Raw genomic sequence first — 22,381 nt, 5'->3', positions numbered from 1 at the left:
AAGATTATTTTCCATGTTTTCTTGTAGGATTTTTGTAGTTTGAGGTCTTCCATTGAACTCTTTCGTTCATCTTGAGTTAATTTTTGTGTGGTGACAGGTAGGGCTCCAGTGTTATTTGAGGTATTTTAGGGGACAGTGATGTGGAGAACCCACTCTTTTACCTGTTAGTTTCATGTGTCCTTACCCAAAGTGACCTTTAAGGTTATTTGCCCAATTTTGGTTGGTGGGGGGGGGAGAGAGAGAGAGAGAGAGAGAGAGAGAGAGAGTTTTTTCTTCCTTAGTAAACTGTGTTTCTGGTGAATATTCAATATGAACCTCCCTCAGATATGTGATTACTTATCATTTTCTCCCAGTTTGTAGGAGGCCTGCTGTTTTGCTTCCTTTAAAAAAAATCCCGTGAAGAAGCTCTTCAGTTTTTTTGTGTTCTGACGCGTTTACTTTTCCTTTTGTTGGTAGTGATTTTTTGTCCAATCAAGAGAAAAATTAATTTGGGATTCATTCCTGTGGCAGTGAGTGTTTTCCTTCTGTGTTTCTTTCATCTTCTTTTCTATTTGCATCGTTTCTATTTGCACATGCGTGTAGGTTCAGGTTTCCAAAAGGTAATGCTCACCCTAAGTTTTCTCGTGGAAGTTTTATACTTGCAAGTGTCCTGTTTGGATTTTGAAAAAATTTTGAATGGGATTTTTGTGTGGCGTGGAACACAAAGAATTTATTTCATTCTATTGTATGTGGATTTCCAGTTTTCTCGAAATCATTTACTGAATTGACTAGCCATTTTCCATTTTGTGTTTTGGGGGCTTTTTTGAGAAATGTGTTGACTTATATATTCAGGTTCATTTCTTGGCTGCCAAATTGTGTCCATCGGCAAATGGTTCTATTTTTATGACTCCCGTATTGTTTAGATAACTATAGCTTTTCTTTTTTTTTTTTTTTTTTTTTTTGAGACGGAGTCTCGCTGTGTCGCCCAGGCTGGAGTGCAGTGGCCGGATCTCAGCTCACTGCAAGCTCTGCCTCCCGGGTTTTTACGCCATTCTCCTGCCTCAGCCTCCCGAGTAGCCGGGACTACAGGCGCCCGCCACCTCGCCCGGCTATTTTTTTTGTATTTTTTAGTAGAGACAGGGTTTCACCGTGTTAGCCAGGATGGTCTCGAACTCCTGACCTCGTGATCTGCCCGTCTCGGCCTCCCAAAGTGCTGGGATTACAGGCTTGAGCCACCGCGCCCGGCCCCATAGCTTTTCAATATAATTTGACATTGGGAAGAGTTAGGCCTCCAGCCACATTCGTATTTCTGAGAACTGCTTTAGACCTTTAGGGACTTTGATGGTTCTGTGTGTATGTTAGTATTGCTTATTTCCAGTTTTAAAATTTGTTTTGTAATACATGTCCAAAATGAGGGGGCATGGTGGGATCTTTTCCTACTTGTATACATTGAGGAATGATGGAATCAGCGTGTTTGTCGTGTCTGTTCCCATGTGTACTTTTTATTTCTATGTGTTGTGAACCTTCAGTGTCCTTCTTTCTAGCTATATTAAAACAGAGGCTGCCATATTGGTACCACCAGTCACCCTGCTATGGAGCGCATCAGCAGAATTCACTCCTGCCCTGAACCGCAGCTCTGCACCTGTTACCAATGACTGCCCATTCCCTCTCCTCCCCACTGCCTCTGGTAACCACTATTGTACCTTCACCTTCGATTAGATTCTTTCTTTTAGTTTCCGCATGGTTGAAATGAGATAACTGTTTGTCTTTCTCTGCCTAGCTGATTTCATTTAACTTAATGTCTTCCAGGATCATCTGGGTTGCTGCAAATGACATCAGGCCATGAATTTTTAGGGATGGGGCATATTTCATTGTGTCTGTGTGCTGAAGTTCCTTCATTGCTCTATCAGTTGATGGACAGGTTAGGTTGATTTGGTTGATTTTCATACCTTGGCTACTGTGAGTAGTGCTTCCCTAAACCTATTGCTTCAATATACTGTTTTCATTTTCACTAAGCATATACTCACTATTGGAATTTGTAGATGAAATGGTGGTCTCTTATTTGGTTATATTTATTCTAATTAGAGTAAGTTGGTATCTGAGTGTGATTTTTATTTACAGTTTTGAGATGACTAGTGATATTGAGAACCAAATTTTTTACCTGCTAGTGGATTTCCTATCTTTTCAGAAATGTCTCTTCAGGGTCTAAGCCCAGTTTTGACTGGGATACTTGAGTTTTTGTGTTTAGCTCCTTAGTAGTGTTGGTTTCTGCTGCATGTCAGTTAACAACCCCTTTCAGATACAGGATTTCTCATCATGTCCTTTCTGTCAGAAGGATGTCTTCTCACTGTTGGTTGGTGCATTGTTTTCGTTACTGTGCGGTATTTCTTCGGGGTGTGTGTGTGTGTGTGTGTGTGTGTACGTCTTTTTTTTTTTTTTTTTTTTTTTTAAGTTTGCAGTGATTATTTTTGTTAGCTAAGGTCCAGGAAAAAAAAAAAAAAGAACTTTCAACTCATGTTATTGAAAGTGAGCGCTGTCCTTCTATTTTTTTTTTCCTAATTCTTGTTTGCTTTTACATCCTGCGAACATAGATTTATTTGGGTTTGCCTAAACTTAAGCTCAGGCTGTGTCTTCCTTTGGGAGTTTCATGCTTTCAGGACTTTTGTTTAGGTCTTTTATTTCTTTCAAGGTAATGTTTGTGTGTTTTGCAACAGTAATGTCCTACTTCATTCATTTTTATGTAGATTGCTAGTTTATTCAGAATTACTGATTGAATAGACTGGCTGTTTCCAAATGTTTTGTCTTTTAGGTGTTCTTTTGAAAAATGTGTTGACTGCATACTCATTTACGTTTAGTTTTTGGCTGCCTAATTATGTCCATAGGTGGGTGCATGTCCATTTTTATGCCACTACCTCATTTTTTAAATAAGGATAGCTCTTAAAAGTGATTTGATATCTGGGAATGTGAGGCCTGCAAGGGAGTTTGTATTTTCTAGGATTGCTTTGCATATTCAGGGTCTTTGGTGGTTTCTGATGTATTTTAGCATGAGAGTGGTTAGCCTGAAAGTGATAGATAAAATGATGGTTATGTTTTTAATTTTTCGGGGAATATCCAACTGGTTTTAGTGACATGTATACTAACTTACATTCCTATCAAGTGTGGATGAAACTTCCCCACTCTGGAAATCCTCACCAGTGTTTGTCTTTCAGGTATTACATTTTTGGTAATATTCATTCTAGTTAGAGTGACATGGTATTTGAGTTGTTCTGGTTTACATAATTTTGTCATTACTTATTTTAACCAAGTGTTTGTAAACTTGTTATTATTTTATGTGTTATTTGCTGAAAAGTTTATTTAGGTTCCTCTCCTAATGTTGGTTAGGTCAGTAGTTTCTCTTTCATTTTGTTTTGTTTCATTTTTTTGCCTGTTGGTAGTGTTTGTTGCTTATGCTTTTTGTTTTTTTTTGTCTGTTTCTTTGTTTTTGAGATGGAGTTTTGCTCTGTTGCCCAGGCTGGAGTGCAGTAGTGTAGTCTCAGCTCACTGCAACCTCTGCCTCCTGGGTTCAGGTGATTATCCTGCCTCAGCCTCCCGTGTAGCTGGGATTACAGGCGTGCACCACCACACCCAGCTAAGTTTTGTATTTTTAGTAGAGACAGGGTTTCAGCATATTGGCCAGGCTGGTTTTGAACTCCTGATCTCAGGTTGATCTACCCACCTCGGCCTCCCAAAGTGCTGGGATTATAGGCATGAGCCACAATACGCGGCCAGTTGCTTACACTTTTTTGAAAAGAACTGCTCATCAGCTGCATGTTTTCCCATACTTTCTTATCATTTTTTTTTTGGATTTTTAAAATTTTATTTATTGTTTTCTTCCTTGCCCACAAGACATGGAATTTGGTGTAGTCCCACATGTGTATAATTTTTTTTTGCCTGTGATGTTGGTAACTGATCAAGAACAAGAAAATCATGAGCATGCCACTCTGTGTTAATAAGGGTTTTGTTCCCCTCATTTTTATCTTTGTTGTTTTGTAAACTGTGAGTGTAGATCCAGGTTGACGTACATATACCCACACCCTGTGTCTTATAGAAGAGGGTTTCAAGTTTTGTATTATATGTCTTTAATTACTACTGAGTGCATTATTATATATCTTGCACAATAAGGTTTCTCTTTCATTATTTTGCATAGGAATATTCCGTTTTCAGAATGATTTATTAAACAGACTCTCTCTTCCCCATTGTGTTCTTTTAACAAATGTGCTCAGTAAGGCCAGGCACAGTGGCTCACGCCTGTAATCCCAGCACGTTGGGGGGGCCGAGGCAGGCAGATCACGACGTCAGGAGATGGAGACCATCCTGACTAACACAGTGAAACCCTGTCTGTAGTAAAAATGCAAAAAATTAGCCGGGCAGGGTGGCGGGCGCCTGTAGTCCCAGCTACTCGGGAGACTGAGGCAGGAGACTGGAATGAACCCGGGAGGCGGAGCTTGCAGTGAGCCGAGATCACACCACTGCACTCCAGCCTGGGCAACAGAGTGAGACTCCATCTGAAAACAAAAAAAAAGAAAAGAAAAGTGTGTTCCCGGGGCCGGGCGCGGTGGCTCAAGCCTGTAATCCCAGCACTTTGGGAGGCCGAGGCGGGCGGATCACAAGGTCAGGAGATCGAGACCATCCTGGCTAACACCGTGAAACCCCGTCTCTACTAAAAAAAAAAAAAAAAAAAAAAAATACAAAAAACTAGCCGGGTGAGGTGGCGGGCGCCTGTAGTCCCAGCTACTCGGGAGGCTGAGGCAGGAGAATGGTGTGAACCCGGGAGGCAGAGCTTGCAGTGAGCCGAGATCGCGCCACTGCACTCCAGCCCGGGGCACAAAGCAAGACTCCGTCTAAAAAAAAAAAAAAAAAGTGTGTTCCCTACATATCATGTTATGTTGGGTATTTGGCTACCTCATTCTGTCCCTTAGGTGATCGTTTCTTGTTTGTGACAGTCATGGATTGTTTGGATAACTACAGGTTGTTTTTTCAGTTATTATTTCCTTTGCTTCTAACCTTGGATTTTTTCTTTCTTTTCTTTTTTTTTTTTCCTTTTTTTAACGGAGTCTTGCTTTGTTGCCAAGGCCGGAGTGCAGTGGCACGATCTCAGCTCACTGTGACCTCCACCTCCTGGGTTCAAGCAGTTCTCCTGCCTCAGCCTCCCAAGTAGCTCGGACTACAGGCGCCCGCCACCATGCCTGGCTAGTTTTTGTATTTTTAGTAGAGACGGGGTTTCACCATATTGGCCAGGGTTCTCTCGAACTCCTGACCTTGTGATCTGCCCGCCTTGGCCTTCCAAAGTTCTGGGATTACAGGCATGAGCCACAGTGCCCAGCATTACCTTGGATTTTTCTTTTCATGCTTTCTACTCTCATTATTTTAAAATGTACATAGTCAAGTTAGTTCCATCTGTTGATTGTATGACGCTAAGTCTTGGGGTCCCAACAACGCCGTAACCCAGGCAGCAAGCAGAGGGCCAACAGGGTGGGCCCTCAGCACACGCTCCCTCTCCTTTTTTTGGGGGGGGGTCTGGTGGTCATTCCAGGTGTCTGTTGTTCTCTTTTTTATGTTTCAGTGCATTCAAAATTTAGCTTCTGCTTATAAATGAGAACCCGTGACATTTGGTTTTCTATTTGGGCCTCAGTTCACTTATGACAGTCACCTGCAGTTTCCATGTTCTGTTCTCAGGTGATCCTCCCACCTCAGCCTCTGGATTAGATAGGACTACAGGTGCCCGCTACCACATCCAGCTAATTTTTGTGCAGTTGTAGAGATGGGATTTCACCATTTTGTCCAGGCTGGTCTTGAATTCTGAACTGAAGTGATCCACCTGCCTCGGCTTCCCAAAGTTCTAGAATAACATGTGTGAGCCACTGTGCTGGCCTCTCATCCACTGTTGATGGCTAGGTTGATTCCGTGTCTTTGACATTGTGAATAACACTGCCATGAACATACGAGTGCCTGTGTCTTTCGGATAGAAGGATTGATTTTCCTTTGGGTAGATGCACAGGAGAGGGCTTACTGGGTGAGATGGTAGTTCTGTTTTCAGCTCTTTGAGAAATCCCCAATCTGCTTTCGACAGTGTCTGTACTAGTTTTCATCCCCCTGAAAGCGTACCAGCGTTTCTTTTCCTCAGCTGCCTCTCCAGCGTGTGTTCTTTGCCTGCGTGGTCCTCACCCTTGTGACCTGCATGGGATGGCATCTCATCATGCTTTTGATTGGCAGCTCTCTGATGAGTGAGTTTGAGCATGTTTTCCTATTTGTTGGTTGCTTGCACATCGACTTTTGAGAAGTGTGTGTTCACGTCCCTTGCCCATTTATTAATGGGATATTCTTTTTCTGTTTATTCCCGTGGTTGACTTGTTAAAGGGCCTTGTAGATTCTGCATGTTGGACATTGGTCAGATGCACAGTTTGGGAACGTGTTCTCCCATTCTGTACGCTGTCTGTTAACTCTGTGCGTAGTCTCTCTTGCCATGCAGCACCTCTTTGAGATATTAGGTCTGCCTTGTCAATTTTTGTTTTTGTTGCCATTGTTCTTCAGGATTTAGCCATCTAAATGCTTTGCCAAAGCCAATGTGAAGAAAGATATTTCACAAATATTCTAGTAAGATTTTAACAGCTTGAGCTTTTATGTTGAAATCTTTCATTCATCTTGAGTTCCTCTTTGTGTCTGGTGAAAGGTAAGAGCCCGGTGTTATTCTTCTGCACATGGCTAGCAGCTTATTTCAGCACCATTGGTTGAATATGGCGTCCTTTTCCCTTTGCTTACTTTTGTGGATTCTGTGTTAGATCAGAGAGTTTTCAGTGTGTGGGTTTACTTCTTGGTCCTCTTTTGCATTCCACTGCTCTGTGTGGAAGTTCGTCCCTAGCATTTCCATGAAATTTGAAATTGGGGAGTGTGATATATCCGACGTAGTCTGGATATTTCAGGATTGCTGAGGATGAAACTCAGGGCCCTTTATGGTCCCACGTGAATATTAGCATCATGTATTTATAGTTCTTTCAACAAATGTGTTAGGAACAATACAATGAGAGGTTAGAGTGTAAAGAAACAATACAAGGAGAGGGTAAAGGAACAATACAATGAGAGGGTAGAGTGGGGCGTTATGGTCCATGCATACACTGTGGAATGATGAAATCAGGGTATTTAGTGTTTCTGTTGCCTTTTCCCATTGTTTGTTCTCTTGTGGTGAGAACCTTCAGTATCCTCCTTTCATTCTGCTTTGAATGTGGTATGGATTTTGAATGGGGCATGGATGGACTCAACTTGATAATTCCTCCAATGAATCCCATGAGATTTTCAAAAACTTTCACTTTAGATTCATGGGGTACATGTGCAGGTTTGTTACGTGGGGATATTGTATGACGCTAAGGTCTGGGGTATGAATGATTCCGCAGGACCCAGGTACAACGCAATAGGTGGATTTTCAGTACTTGTCCCTTCACGTGATGAACATACAGGTGCAAGTGTCTTTTTTTTTTTTTTTTTTTGGAATGACGTATCTTCCTTTGCAGATATACCCAGTCATGGGATTGCTGGGTTGAATGGTAGTTCTTTTCTAAGTTCTTTGAAAAATCTTCAAACTGCTTTCCATCATGGCTGAACAAATTTACAATCACACCAACAGGGTATAAGTGTTCCCCTGTCTCTATAGCCTTGCCAGCATCTGTTATTTTTTTCCTTTGATGATAGCCATTCTGACTGGTGTGAGATGGTATCTCATGGTGGTTTCAATGTTCATTACTCTGATGATTAGTGATGTTAAGCATTTTTTCCTATGTTTGCTGGGTGATTGTATGTGTTCCTTTGAGAAATGCCCGTTCACATCCTTTGCCCAGTTTTTCACAGGGTTGTTTGCTTTTTGCTTCCAGATTTGTTTAAAGTATCTTATAGATTCTGGATATTAGACCTTTGTCAGATGCAGTTTGTGAATATTTTTTCCCATTCTGTAGGCTGGCTGTTTACTCTGTTGAGTTTCTTTTCCTGTGTGGAAGCTCTTTAGTTTAATTAGGTCACAGTTGTCAATTTTTGGTTTGGTTGCAATTGCTTTTGAGGACGTAGTTGTAAATTCTTCCTCTGGGCTGATGTCCTGAACAGTATTTCCTAGGTTTTCTTCTTCATAGAGCTCTTGTGGTTTGAGGTCTTGCATTTAAATCTTTGATCAGAGATATGCTGGATATAAAGACAGGACTCAACCATATTCAAGAGTTGTCTCACACGTGACAACATCTACAGGCTCCAAGTAAAGGGATGGAGAAATATCTGCCATGCAATCCAAAAAAAAAAAAAAAAAAAACAGTAGGACTCACTATTTTTTTTTTCTTCATTTTTTTTTCTTTTTTTGAGACAGTGTCTCACTCTGTTGCCCAGGTTGGAGTACAGTGTTGTAATTATGGCTCACTGCAGCCTCAACCTTCTAGGTTCAAGTGATCCTCCCACCTCAGCCTCTCCAGTAGCTGGGACTACAGGTGCACACCTCCACACCAGGCTAAGTTTCCTACTCTTTGGTAGAGATGCATTTTTACCACGTTACCCATACTGGTCTCAAACTCCTGAGCTCAAATGATCCACCTGTCTTGGCCACCCAGAGTGTTGGGATTATAGGCATAAGCCACTATACCTGGCCCGGTAGTTGCTATTCTTTTTTTTTTTTTTCCTTCCTTTCTGAAACGGAGTCTTGCTTTGTCCCCCAGGCTGCAGCACAGTGGCGTGATCTCGGCTCACTGTGACGTCCATCTCCCGGGTTCAAGCGGTTCTCCTGGCACAGCCTCCTGAGTAGCTGAGATGACAGGTGTGTCCCACCATGCCCAGCTAATTTTTGTATTTTTAGTAGTGACGGGGCTTTACCGTGTTGGCCAGGCTGCCCTTTTTTTTTTTTTTTTTTGAGATGGAGTCTCGCTCTGTCGCCCAGGCTGGAGTGCAGTGACCGAATCTCAGCTCACTGTAGCTGGGACTACAGGCGCCCGCCACCTCGCCCAGCTAGTTTTTTGTATTTTTTTTAGTAGAGATGGGATTTCACCGTGTTAGCCAGGATGGTCTCAATCTCCTGACCTTGTGATCCACCCGTCTCGGCCTCCCAAAGTGCTGGGATTACAGGCTTGAGCCACCGCGCCTGGCCCGGGCTGCTCTTGAACTCCTCACCTCAGGTGATCCACCTGCCTTGGCTTCCCAAAGTGCTGAGATTACAGGCATGAGCCGCCGTGCCCAGCTAGGAGTTGTTATTCTAAAATTAAATAGAACAGACTCTAAAACAATCAAAATTAAGTAGGATGATGAAGGCCATTACATAATTATAAAGGGTACAATCCAACAAGAAGACTTACTTATTCCGAATACATATGCACCCAACAATGGAGCAACCAGATTCGGAGGTACTTAGAAACCTGAGATGGAAGGATCACTTGGGTTTGGGAGGTTGAGGCTGCAGTCAACGGTGATTGCACCACTGTACTTCATCCTGCGTGACAGAGTGAGACCCTGTCCAAAAAAAAAAAAAAAAAAGGAGCTTCACAAGGGGAGGTCCACATTCATAGGTTGGGGAGTTCCTGCTCCCGGGTGTCCCACAACCCACACTTCTACCCTACTTAGACTGGCCTGGGGTGATGCCGACCATGAGGCTGATCATCCTGCACTGTGCACTGTGACTGGCAGGGGGCGCTGAAACAGCCTTTTCTGCCCCCACGTGGTGCGCATGCGTGTTCTCACCACAGCCGCTGCGTGTTGTGCGTGGCGTGGCGTCCATATTGAGTAGAAGGAGAGCATCTCTGGCTCTTTCAGGATCCGCTTGAGAAGGCACCGCTGCGGTTTGGGAACGATTTGGAGACTTGTCCTGGGGAGGAAACAGCTCCTGCCTGTGGCCCTGACTGCCTAGGTGGGAGCTGCGTGCAACTCAGCTTCTCCCGGGCATTTTTTTTCTACACGGTGAGTACAGAAGCTTGTTTTCTGGAACGTTCCCTGTATTCTCCTCTTCTCCATAGTTTTCCTCTTTCTCTTCTAGTATTTTGGTATTTGTTTTACCATGGGTTTTGTTCCCGGAGGGCTTTTGAGGGTGGCAAGTATAGCAGACTGTGGTATTTTTAGGGTTCGAGGACTTTTTCTGAGGGAACCTGTCCCGTATAGATGGGGAGAGAGGAAAGCCCCAGGAGGAAGGGGAAGCCCGGCCCAGGTGGGAGTTGGGACCAGGCCTGGTGTTTGGCTGCCTCCTGGCCAGGCCTCAGACGGAGGAAGAAAGAGGCCAGCTGCCTCCAGGATTTGATGAATTTTTAAATTTGCCTTCCCGCCATCGTGTCTGGGACTCTTTCATCCCCCACCCCTGGCCTTCAGGGAAGCCTGTGTCCCCTTCTGTCTGTCTGATCACGACCACCTGACCGGGAGGGAGGGACACCCGGGTGTGAGCCTGACGGGGAGTTGCCCCTGGTGATGGCGATGCTGAGGACCTGGTTCTGTCCATGCTGCTCAGTGTTGTCTCCCCTGTGCAGAAATGTCTGTGCTGGGCCCTGCCAACTTTGGGGTTGATGATCTTGTTATTGCTGTTGAGCACTGTTGAGGTATTGCGTATTTTTTGTAACAATCCCTTAGGAGATACATACTTCCCCCAAACTTTCTCCCCATTTGTAGGATTGGTTTTCATTTGGTTCACTGTTTTCTTTCTGTACAGAAGTTTTCCAGTTGAATGTAGCCCCACATGGTTGTTTTTGCTTTTGTTACCTGTGATTTGCTTTCCCAATTTAAAAAATAAATATATTCACAAGCCATTCCCTTCTCGACGAGGTTTTACCGTCTGCTTTCTTTTTTTTTTTTTTCCTCGTTTTTTTCTTTTCCCGTTTCCAACCTGTGAGCCTAGATGCAAGTTGTCCCAAAACTAAGGGCTCCGCCATACCCCACCCCCGTTTTTCTTACAGACGTTTGATGATGATGTATAATTTCAGGTCTTGTGTTTAGGTCTTCAATCCATTTCGAGTTGATTTTTGTGTGTTCTATACCAGAAGGGTCTTATTTCGTTCTTTTTCATAAAAACATCAGTTTTCTCAGAACCATTTAATGAAGAAAATCTCCTATCCCCATTGAGGCTTTGTGATCTCTGATACGGTTTTCGTTTGCTTTGGAGGTATACCCAGTAGTGGGATTGCTGGATCATATGGTAGTTGCGTTTTCAGTTTTTTGAGGAATCTACCACTTTTTTTTTTTTTTTTTGGAGACGGGGTCTCACTCTGTCACCCAGGCTAGAGTGTAGTGGTGTGATCTGGGCTCACTGCAACGTCCACCTCCCAGGTTTAAGCGATTTTCCTGCCTCAGCCTCCTGAGTAGCTAGGACTACAGGCACCCGCCACCACGCCTGGCTAATTTTTTGTATTTTTAGCAGAGACGGGGTTTCCTAATTTTTTGTATTTTTAGCAGAGACGGGGTTTCACCGTGTTAACCAGGATGGTCTCGATTTCCTGACCTGGTGATCCTCCTGCCTTGGCCTCCCAAAGTGCTGAGATTACAGGCGTCAGCCGCCGCACGTGGCCTACAACTTTTTTCCATGGTGTGTATCCTAAATTATCTTTACAGCAATAGTGTATAAGATTTCCCTTTTATCCAAATCCACACCAGCATTCTTTTTAATTTTTAAGATATTTTCAGTAACATGTATTCCAGTAGATACGTGTGGGATGGTATCTGAATGTGGTTTTGGAGTACATTCTTTTCTGATGAATAATAATGTGAGGACCTTTTGTTTTTTCTTACATGTTTGTGCATTTTATGTCATTTATACAGCGATGTCTATTGAGATTTTTTGCCCAATTTTAGTTTGGATATGCATTTTTCATGCTGTTTGGTATTTTTTTTTTCTGTGTTCGTGTTTGATAACAATCAATTATCACTTCTGTGATTCCCTACTATTTTCTCCCCATCTTTTTCTTTCTTTTTCTTTTTCTTTTTTTTTTTTTTTTGTGAGACAGAGCCTCGCTCTGTTGCCCAGGCTGGAGTGCAGAGGCGCGATCTCAGCTCACTGGAAGCTCCGCCTACCAGGTTCATGCCATTCTCCTGCCTTAGCCTCCAGAGTAGCTGGGACTACAGGCACCCGCCACCACGCCTGGCTGATTTTTTGTATTTTTAGTAGAAACGGGTTTCACCGTGTTAGCCAGGATAGTCTCGGTCTCCTGACCTCGTGATCTGCCCACCTCGGCCTCCCAAAGTGGTGGGATTACAGGCGTGAGTGACTGCGCCCAGCCAATCTTTTTCTTTTTTGAGACAAGTCACCCCCACCCAAGCTGGAGCACAGTGGCAAATCACACGACCATGTGTATTGGAATATTGGCTATCTACACCTTTGAAACTCAATTTGATATCAGGAATTGTGATTCTTCCAACTTAGTTTGTATTTCTCAGGATTCCTTAGATGTTCAGGGCTGTTTGTGGCCCCATGTTAATATTAACATTGTGTATTTACACTTTTGTTTTTTCTTTTTGGATGGAGTCTTGCTCTGTCACCAGGCTAGAGTGCAACCTCCACCTCCCAGGTTCAAGCAATTCCCCTGCCTCAGCCTCCCGAGTAGCTGGGGCTAGCTGGGAGTAAGGTGTGTGCCACCACGCCTGGCTAATTTTTTTTTTTTTTTTTTTTTTGTATTTTAGTAGAGACTGGGTGTCTTCATGTTGGCCAGGATGGTCTCAATCTCCTGACCTGGAGATCCACCCACCTGGGCCTCCCAAAGTGCTGGGATTACAGGCGTGAGCCACTGCGCCTGGCCTATACTTCTTCAATGTTTTTGTCTATAATAAGGCACATAAGCAGAGAGTATACTGGGACATTTTTCTTTTTTTTTTTTTTTTTTTTTTTTTTTTGAGACGGAGTCTCGCTCTGTCGCCCAGGCTGGAGTGCAGTGGCCGGATCTCAGCTCACTGCAAGCTCCGCCTCCCGGGTTCACGCCATTCTCCGGCCTCAGCCTCCCGAGTAGCTGGGACTACAGGTGCCCGCCACCTCGCCCGGCTAGTTTTTTTTGTATTTTTTAGCAGAGACGGGGTTTCACTGTGTTAGCCAGGATGGTCTCGATCTCCTGACCTCGTGATCCGCCCGTCTCGGCCTCCCAAAGTGCTGGGATTACAGGCTTGAGCCACCGCGCCCGGCCTGGGACATTTTTCTTAACTGGGACTTTTTTGTTTTTGTTTCTGTTTGTTTTGAGACAGAGTTCCGCTCTGTTGCCCAGGCTGGAGTGCAGCGGCATGATCTTGGCTTCCTGCAACCTTTGTCTCCCAGGTTCAAGTGATTTTTGTGCCTCTGCCCCCCAAGTAGCTAGAATTACAAGTGTGTGCCATCATGCCCAGCTAATTTTTGTATTTTTTAGTACAGGCAGGGTTTTGCTATATTCACCAGGATGGTTTCCAACTTCTGGCCTCAGATGATCTGCCCACCTCAGCCTCCCAAGGTGCTGGGATTACACACATGAACCACCTTGCCTAGACTCATCCTCATACAGGAAAATAGTTTCCTGTATGACATCAGACATATTTCCTCGTATGTCTGATGTCATGCAGCGTGGGTCTCTCCCTAGCAAACTCGTTTCATTTTACCTAATTGTCTTCCAGGTTTCTCCAAGTGGTTGCAGATGACATGATTTCCTGAAGTGTTACAGCTGATGTGTGTTTCCTTGTGTATATATACTGTGGTTCCTTTATCCATTCATCTGTGGATAGACAGGTAGGTTGATTCTGCATCTTGGCTGTTGTGACTAGTGCTTCAGGACACATGAAAAGGCAGATAACACAGGGATTTCATTTTCTCTAAACGTGTACCCAGTGGTGGGATTGTTAGCTGGAGTGGCAGTTGTACTTTTACCTTTAGTTTTTTATTTTTTAAAGATGGAGTCTTGCTCTTGTCGCTCAGGCTGGAGTGCAGTGGCGCGATTTCGGCTCAATGCAAGCTCTGCTTCCTGCGTTCAAGCCATTCTCCTGCTTAAGCCTCCAGAGTGACTGGGCATACAGGCACCTGCAACCACGCCTAGCTAATTTTTATATTTTCAGTAGAGACGGGATTTCACCATATTGGTGAGGCTGGTCTCGAACTCCTGACCTCAGGTGATCCAACTGCCTCGGCCACCTCAGGTGATCCTACTGCCTCGGCCTCCGAAAGTGCTGAGATTACAGGTGTGAGCCACCACGCCCAGCCTACCTTTTACTTTTTTAAGGAACTTCCAAAAGTTTTTGTAGTGTGTATAGTAACTTTCATTCCACAAAGAGTGTAGAAGATTTTTTTTTCTGCAAGTCTACACTGACCATTGCCTTCAACAGTTTTGATTTTTGTCTTTTGTATTACTCATTCTAGGTGGAATTAGATGGTAACTGAGTATGGTTTTGATTCATGTTTTTGTGAGGATTAGTGATATTGAGGAACTGTTACCTGTGGGTCAATTTCCTGCTTTCTTTTCTCTCAGGTCTATTTAGATCCTTTTACCTTGGATATTTGTTGTTTTTGTTCTTGTTGTTTTTCACTTAGTCATATTAGTTTATTGTCTGTGTTAGATAATAACCTCTTTCAGGGTTAGGATTTTTTTTTCATTTCTCCCAGTCTTTAGGATTCCTTTTTTTGTTTCATTGTTTTCTTTTCCCTGTAGAATTTATAAAGTGTACCTAGTCTCACATGGTTATAGTTGCGTACGTTAGCAGTGACTTTTGTGTTCAACACCCCACTTCCACAAAGCACACAAACATGCGTGTGCCTGCACGCGTGCGCGCCCACACACTCACACACACGGAGCCAAGCCTTGCATTGTCTATGGGTGTAGTTTTCCTACTTTTTTTTTAGTGTTATGCTTTTTTACCTTTTGCAGCCTGTTTGCATAGATACAGGGTTTCCTAAAATATACACCCACTCTATGTTTTCTTTTTTTTTTTTTTTTTTTTTGAGACGGAGTCTCGCTGTGTCTCCCAGGCTGGAGTGCAGTGGCGTGATCTCGGCTCACTGCAAGCTCCGCCTCCCGGGTTCACGCCATTCTCCCGCCTCAGCCTCCCAAGTAGCTGAGACTACAGGCGCCCGCCACCACGCCCGGCTAGTTTTTTGTATTTTTAGTAGAGACGGGGTTTCACCATGTTAGCCAGGATAGTCTCGATCTCCTGACCTCGTGATCCACCCGCCTCGGCCTCCCAAAGTGCTGGGATTACAGGCTTGAGCCACCGCGCCCGGCCCCCACTCTATGTTTTCTTAGAGGACCTTTACAGTTTCAAGATTGAGTTTAGATCTTTACTTCATTTTGTGTTGATTTTGTGTATCGTGCATTGTAAGGGTCCTATTTCAGTGTTTTTCCTGTGGATATTCAGTTTTCTCAAAATCAATAATTGAACCAGACTCACTTTCCCATTGTATCTTTTTGGGGTTTTGAAAACTGTGTTCCCTACATATCATGTTGAATAGAGTATTTGGCTGCCTCATTCTGTCACTTAGGTCCTCGTTCTGTGTTTGTGACAGTCATGGATTGTTCGAATAACTACAGATTGTTTTTTCATTTATTATTTTCTTTGGTTCTAACCTTGGATTTTTCTTTTAGTGCTTTCTACTCTTATTATTATAGTTTAAAGGGTACATATGCAAGTTAGTTACATCTGTTGATTGCATGACGCTGAGACTTGGGGTCCCGACAACCCCATAACCCAGGCAGTGAGCAGAGGGCCCACAGGGTGGGTCTTCAGCACACGTTCCCTCTCCCCTATTTTTGATTGGTCTGGTGGTCATTCCAGGTGTCTGTTGTTCTCTTCTTTATGTTTGAGTCTATTCAAAGTTTAGCTCCCGCTTATAAGTGAGAACATGTGGCGTTTGGTTTACTATTTGGGCCTTAGTTCCAGTGGTCTGCAGTTTCCTCCTTCTGTTCTCAGGTGATCCTCCCACCTCAGCCGCCGGATTAGATAGGACTACAGGTGCCCACCACCACATCCAGCTAATTTTTGTATTATAGACATGGGATTTCGCCATTTTGCTCAGACTGGTCTTAAATTCTGGACTGAAGTGATCCATCTGCCTCAGCTTCCCAAAGTTCTAGAATTATAGGTGTGAGCCTCTGTGCCGGCCTCTCATCCACTGTTGATGGCTAGGTTGATTCCATATCTTTGAAAATGTGAATAATACTGCCATGAACGTATGAGTGCCTGTGTCTTTTGGATAGAAGGATTGATTTTCCTTTGGGTAGATGCACAGGAGTGGGCTTACTGGGTGAGATGGTAGTTCTGTTTGCAGCTCTTTGAGAAATCCCCGATCTGCTTTCACTGGTGTCTGTACTAGTTTTCATCCCCACCAAAACGCACCAGCATTTCGTTTTCTCGGCTGCCTCACCAGCGTGTGTTCCTTGTCTGTGTGGGCATCACCCTTGTGACCTGCGAGGGATGGCATCTCATCATGCTTTTGATTGGCAGCTCTCTGGTAATGAGTGAGTTTGAGCATGTTTTCCTATTTGTTAGTTGCTTGTACATCGACTTTTGAGAAGTGTGTGTTCACATCCCTGGCCTGTTTATTAATGGGATATTCTTTTTCTGTTTATTCTCCTGGTTGACTTGTTGAAGGTCCTTGTAGATTCTGCATATTAGACGTTGGTCAGATGCACAGTTCGGGAACATGTTCTCCCATTCTCTGTTGCTGTCTGTTTACTCTGTTGTAGTCTCTCTTGCTGTGCAGCAGCTCTTTCAGGTATTCAGGTATTCGGTCTGACTTGTCAGTGTTTGTTTTTGTTGCTGTTGCTCTTTAGGACTTAGCCATCTAAATGCTTTGCCAAAGCCTATGTGGAGAAGGATATTTCACAAGTTTTTAGTAAGATTTTAATAGTTTGAGTTTTTACGTTTATATGTTTTATTCATCTTGAGTTCCTCTTTGTGTCTGGTGAGAGGTAGGGGCCTAGTGTTATTCTTCTGCACATGGCTAGCTGCTTATTTCAACACCATTGATTGAATAGTGTGTCCTTTTCCCTTTGCTTACTTTTGTGGATCTTGTGTTAGATCAGATAGTTTTCAGTGTGTGGTTTTACTTCTTGGTCCTCTCTTGTGTTCCACTGCTCTATGTGGAAGTGGGTCCCTAGCTTTTCCATGAAATTTGAAATCAGGAAATGTGATGTGTCCGATGTAGTCTGGATGTCTCAGGATTGCAGAGGATGAAACTCAGGGAGCTTCATGGTCCCACCTGAATCAGCAGTGCGTATTTCTATTTCTTTCAGCAAATGTGTTTCATAGTAAAGAAACAATAGAACGAGAGGGTAGAGTGGGGCGTTATGGCCCATGCATACATTATGGAATGATGAAATCAGGGTACTTAGTGTTTCTGTTACCTTTTCCAATTGTTTATTCCTTTATGCTGAGAACCTTCAGTATTCTGTCAAGCTGCTTTGAAAGTGATGTGCCGATACTGTTAACCCTGGTCACCCTGCAGTGGAATAGAACAACAGAATTTTCTTCCTCTCATTGATGTGTAACTTTGTACCCTTTTACAATCCATGCCCATTACCCCTCTTTTCCCCCAATCTCAGGAAACCGATATTGTGCTCGTCAGGTGTTTGAGATAGTTTCTCAGATTCTGCATGTGTGAGATGACTCAAGGTTTGTTTCTCTCCCCCTTTGCTCATTTAATTTACCACCATCTCCTCCAGGTGCAACCGTGTGGTTCCCCATGATATGATTTCATTGTGGTTTTCTGTCTGAAGAGTATCCCGGTGTGAACATGTGGAACAGTTTCTTTCTCCCTTCGTCTGTGGATAAGCAGGTAGGTTGATGCTTACACTGGCTCTTAGGAAAAGTGCTGGAATACACATGGGTGGGTAGATCTATCTTTGGTGTCCTGATTTCAATGACTTTGAGTGTATTCCTAGTAGTAGAATTGCTGGTTGAAATGGTAGTTGGAGGCTGGGCGTGGTGGCTCAAGCCTGTAATCCTAGCACTTTGGGAGGCCGAGACGGGTGGATCACGAGGTCAGGAGATCGAGACCATCCTGGCTAAAACGGTGAAACCCCGTCTCTACTAAAAAATACAAAAAACTAGCCGGGTGAGGCGGCGGGCGCCTGTAGTCCCAGCTACTCGGGAGGCTGAGGCAGGAGAATGGCCTGAACCCGGGAGGCGGAGCTTGCAGTGAGCTGAGATCAGGCCACTGCGCTCCAGCCTGGGGGACAGAGCAAGACTCCGTCTCAAAAAAAAAAAAAAAAAAAAAAAAAAAAGAAATGGTAATTGGAGTCTTTTAAGGTTTGGAAGAACATCCAAGTGGTTTCTGTAGTGTGTGTGCTAGATTACCTTCTCACGAACTGTGGAGAAGAGTGTCTCTCTTTGTCTCTGGAAACACACCAGCATTTCCCTTTCTTTCAATGTTTTTTTTCTTTTTTTGTAACACTCATTCCAATTAGAATGAGATGGTGTCTAAGTGTGGTTTTTGTTTTACATTTTGCTTGTGGTTAGTGATGTTTGCCAGGTTATTGTGAGCTTGTTTCAGTTTGATGTGTGAGAGTGGGCAAAGGACGTGAAGACCTGAGATGGATGCACAGATTAAAGATTCTGAATCAACATTACTGATCCTCATGAGAAGTCAATCAAAACCACACTCAGATATCATCTCACTCTGGTGAGAACGCATGTTACCAAAATGGGACAACAATTTCATTGCTGTAGAGTATGTGTATGTAACCAGCAGGTGCAAGGAACAATTTGATCTGCGTAAACATAGCATCATAATGAAGTCACAGTGTCTGGCATCTCTGTGAGCTCCAGACTTATGATTTCTCTGTGGAGAGAATATTCACAACTGAACTTTGTAGCTGTTTTGAAAATTGTGGTTTTCTGTTCTTGCCTTTTGGCATAATGGCCTACAGCTCTGTCCACGTTTCTGGTAAGGGCATGGATTTGTTTTTTATGGCTGTGTAGTGTTCCATGGTGTGTATGTACCACATTTCCTTTCTCTGATCCACTGCTGATGGGCACCAAGGCTGATTCCATGTCTTTACCATTGTGAGTAGTACTGCCGTGAACATATAAGTGCATGTGTGTTTTGTATGGAAGGATTTTCCTTTGGGTAGATCCTTAGGAGTGGGGTTGCAGCGCTGGGTGGTAATTCTCTTTTAAGTTGTTTGAGAAATGTCCACACTGCTCTCCATGGGGTCTGAACTAGTTTGCATTTCCCCCTACAGTGGACCTGCATTTCTTTGCTCATCTGCCCCACCAGCCTCTGTTTGTGGACTGTGTGTCATAATTGCCATTCTGACCAGTGTGAGATGGTATCTCAGTATGTTTCTGATTTGCATTTCTCTGATGATCAGTGAGATCGAACATGTTTTTATTCTCATTGGTTACTGGTACACCTCCTTTTAAGTGTGTGTTCATGTCCCTTGCTCATTTATAAGTTGGGTTTTTTTTTTTTCTGATATTATTTGTTTAACGTCTTTATGATAAATCCTGGATATTAGACGTTTTTCAGATGCATAGTTGAATATTTTCCCTCATTCTATAGGCCGTGTGTTGACTCTGTTGGTTTTTTCTTGTTCTGTGCAGCAGCTCTTTTGTGTATTAGGTCCCACTTACCAGTAAGTGCTGTTGTTGCCATTGCTTTTGGGGACTTGACATATAAATGCTTTACCAAAGCCTCTGTTGAGAAGGGTATTTGCTAGATTCTCATGCAGGATTTTTTTATAGTTTCAGGTCTTGGATTTTTTTGTATTTATGTATTTATTTAGAGACTGAGTCTCGCTCTGTTGTACAGGCTGGAATGCAATGGAGCGATCTTGGCTCACTCGACCCTCCACCTTCTGGGTTCAAGTGATTCTCCTGCCTCAGTGTCCTGAGTTGCTGGGAGTACAGGCACCATGTACAGCTAAGTTTTGTTTTTTTATTAGAGACAGGATTTCACCATGTCAACCAGGGTGGTCTCAAACTCCCCAACCTCAAGTCATCTGCCCACCTCGGACTCCAAGAGTGCTTGGATTGCAGGCATGAGCCACCGATCCTGGCCTGAGGTTTGGCATTTCAATCTTTGATTCATTTTGAGTTGCTTTCTGTACATGGTGAGACACAGGGGCCCAGTGTTATTTCTTCTGCATCTAGCTAGCCACTTATCCCAGCACCACTTACTGATAGGCAGTCCTTTCTCCGTTGCTTATTTTTGTTGATTTTTTTTCAAATATTAGATGGTTTCAGGTGTGCAGGTTTACATCTGGGTCTTCCTTTTTTTTTTTTTTTTTTTTTGAGACGGAGTCTCACCCTGTGGCCCAGGCTGGAGTCCAGTGGCACGATCTCGGCTCACTGCAAACTCCACCTCCCGGGTCTACGCCATTCTCCTGCCTCAGCCTCCCAAGTAGCTGGGACTACAGGCGCCCGCCACCTTACCCGGCTAGTTTTTTGTATTTTTCAGTAGAGACGGGGTTTCACCATGTTAGCCAGGATAGTCTCGATCTCCTGACCTCGTGATCCACCCGTTTCGGCCTCCCAAAGTGCTGGGATTACAGGCTTGGCCACCGCACCCGGCCTACATCTGGGTCTTCTAATCCGTCCCACTGTTCTGGGGAACCGAGTCCTCAACTGAAAAGTGAAAATGCGAAGCCATTACATTGTCTATGGGTGTTTTCTTAGAGTGTTTGCTTTTAGTGTTTTTTAAATACCTATAGCAGCCTACTTGCATGGATTTGTTTTCTAAAATACGTGCACACCCTTTGTTTTCTTGTAGGAGTTTTGTGGTTTCAGAATTGAGTTTTAGGTCTTTAATGTATTTTGCATTGATTTTTGTGTTGCATGACATAAGGGTCCTGTTTCAGCGTTTTGTATGTGAATATTCAGTTTGCTCAAAATCATCTATTGAACAGGCTCTGTTTTGCCCATTTTGTCTTTTTGGTGTCCTTTTGAAAAAAATGTGTTCACTATATGTACATTGGGGTTGAGTATTTGGTTTACTCATTCTGACCACTTCCTTAGTTTATGCCAATAAAATATTGTTTGGATAATTATAAGTTTGTGTTTTTCATTCATTTTTTTAGCTTCTAAGTTTGTATTTTTTAACATAATTTCTACATTTATTATAGATTAAAAGGTACAAGGCAGATTACTTACTGCTTTTGGTATATTGCCTGATACTGAGACTTGCGGTCCCAGAGACCTTATCTTTCAGGAAGTGGGTGGACGCACGAGATAGGTCTTTAGCCCATACGTAGTCCGTTCTTCCTTTTTCATCTGATAGTCAGCAGTGTCTGTTGTTTTCACTTTTATGGTAGGGTGTATTCAGTGTTAGCTCCACCTTAGAAGTGAGAACATGTGGCATCTGGTGTTCTGTTTTTTCCTTATTTCTCTTTAGATAATGGCCTCCAGCTCCTTGTATGTTGCTGCCAAGGACATGATTTCCTTGTTTTTTTTTTTATGGCTGCCTAGTTTTTTGTGGTATGTATGTACCACATTTTCCTTTTCTGATCCACTGTTGATGGATACCTAGGTTGATTTCACGTGTTTGCCATTGTAAAGTGTGCCGCCAAGACCGTTTGTGTGCACGTGTGTTTTGGACAGGATTTATTTTCCTTTGTGTATACCCCAGTGGTGGGCTTGCTGTGTCAGATGGTAGTTCCGGTTTAAGTTCTTTGAGCAATCTCTGAAGTGCTTTCCATGGTGTCTGAACTACTTTGCATTTTCACCAAAAGTGGACCAGTGTCCCTTTTCTCTGCTGCCTCTCCAGTGTCTTTTTTTTTTTTTTAAACTGTGTAATCACCATTCTGACCAGTGTGAGGTGATATCTTATTTTGCATTTGATTTATATTTCTCTGACAATTAGGTTTAGCATGTTTTCACACTTGTTGCTTGCTTGAACATCATCTTTCGAGAAGTGTGTGTTTATATCCATTGCCTATTTATTAGTTATTTGGAGGGTTTTGCTAATTGATTTGTGTAAGGTCTTTAAGGTTGTTTCTGGATATTAGACCTTGGTCAGGTGCATAGTTTGGGAACATTTTCTCGCATCCTGTATGTCGTCTGTCTACTCTGTGGGTGATTTCTTGTGTTGTGTGGTGGTTCTTTAGTGTATCAGGTCCCACATGTCGATTATTGCTTTTGTTGCAGTGTCATGTGGGGTCTTAGGCATATAAATGCTTTATCAAAGCTGATATAGGGTCTCTTGTAGGATTTTTGTACTTTGAGGTCTTCCATTTACATCTTTTATTCATCTGAGTGAACTTTGGTAGATGGTGAGAAGTAGAGGCCTAGTGTTACTTACTCTTCCGCATATGGCTCACCACTTATCCCAAGACTATTGAAAGGGGAGTTCTTTCCCTGTTACTTATTGTGTGTTTCATCCAGAATCAGGTGGTATGAGGTGTGTGGGTTTACTTCAGGTTCTGTGTTCTCTTCCACTCATCCATTCGGAAGCAGGTTCCTAGAGTTTTATTCAAATTAGAGAGTGTGATGC

The 22,381-nt window shown here is 43.3% G+C and overlaps 1 long non-coding RNA gene across 4 annotated transcripts in view; it reads left to right on the top strand.

Moving 5' to 3' along the window:
• Positions 1 to 9,731: 9,731 nt before the first annotated feature.
• LOC102129824 (uncharacterized) overlaps positions 9,732 to 22,381 on the top strand; it is a 75,960-nt gene continuing 63,310 nt past the window's right edge. For all 4 annotated transcript variants that reach the window (XR_010578418.1, XR_012418932.1, XR_012418931.1 and 1 more), the window contains exons 1-3: positions 9,732 to 9,930; positions 13,579 to 13,690; positions 17,613 to 17,725. This is a non-coding gene — a long non-coding RNA (uncharacterized lncRNA). The remainder of the gene's footprint in view (positions 9,931 to 13,578; positions 13,691 to 17,612; positions 17,726 to 22,381) is intronic.

Source organism: Macaca fascicularis, chromosome 10 (assembly GCF_037993035.2).
Source record: "Macaca fascicularis isolate 582-1 chromosome 10, T2T-MFA8v1.1".
NCBI lineage: Eukaryota > Metazoa > Chordata > Mammalia > Primates > Cercopithecidae > Macaca > Macaca fascicularis.
This window is presented reverse-complemented; position numbering and strand designations above follow the sequence as displayed.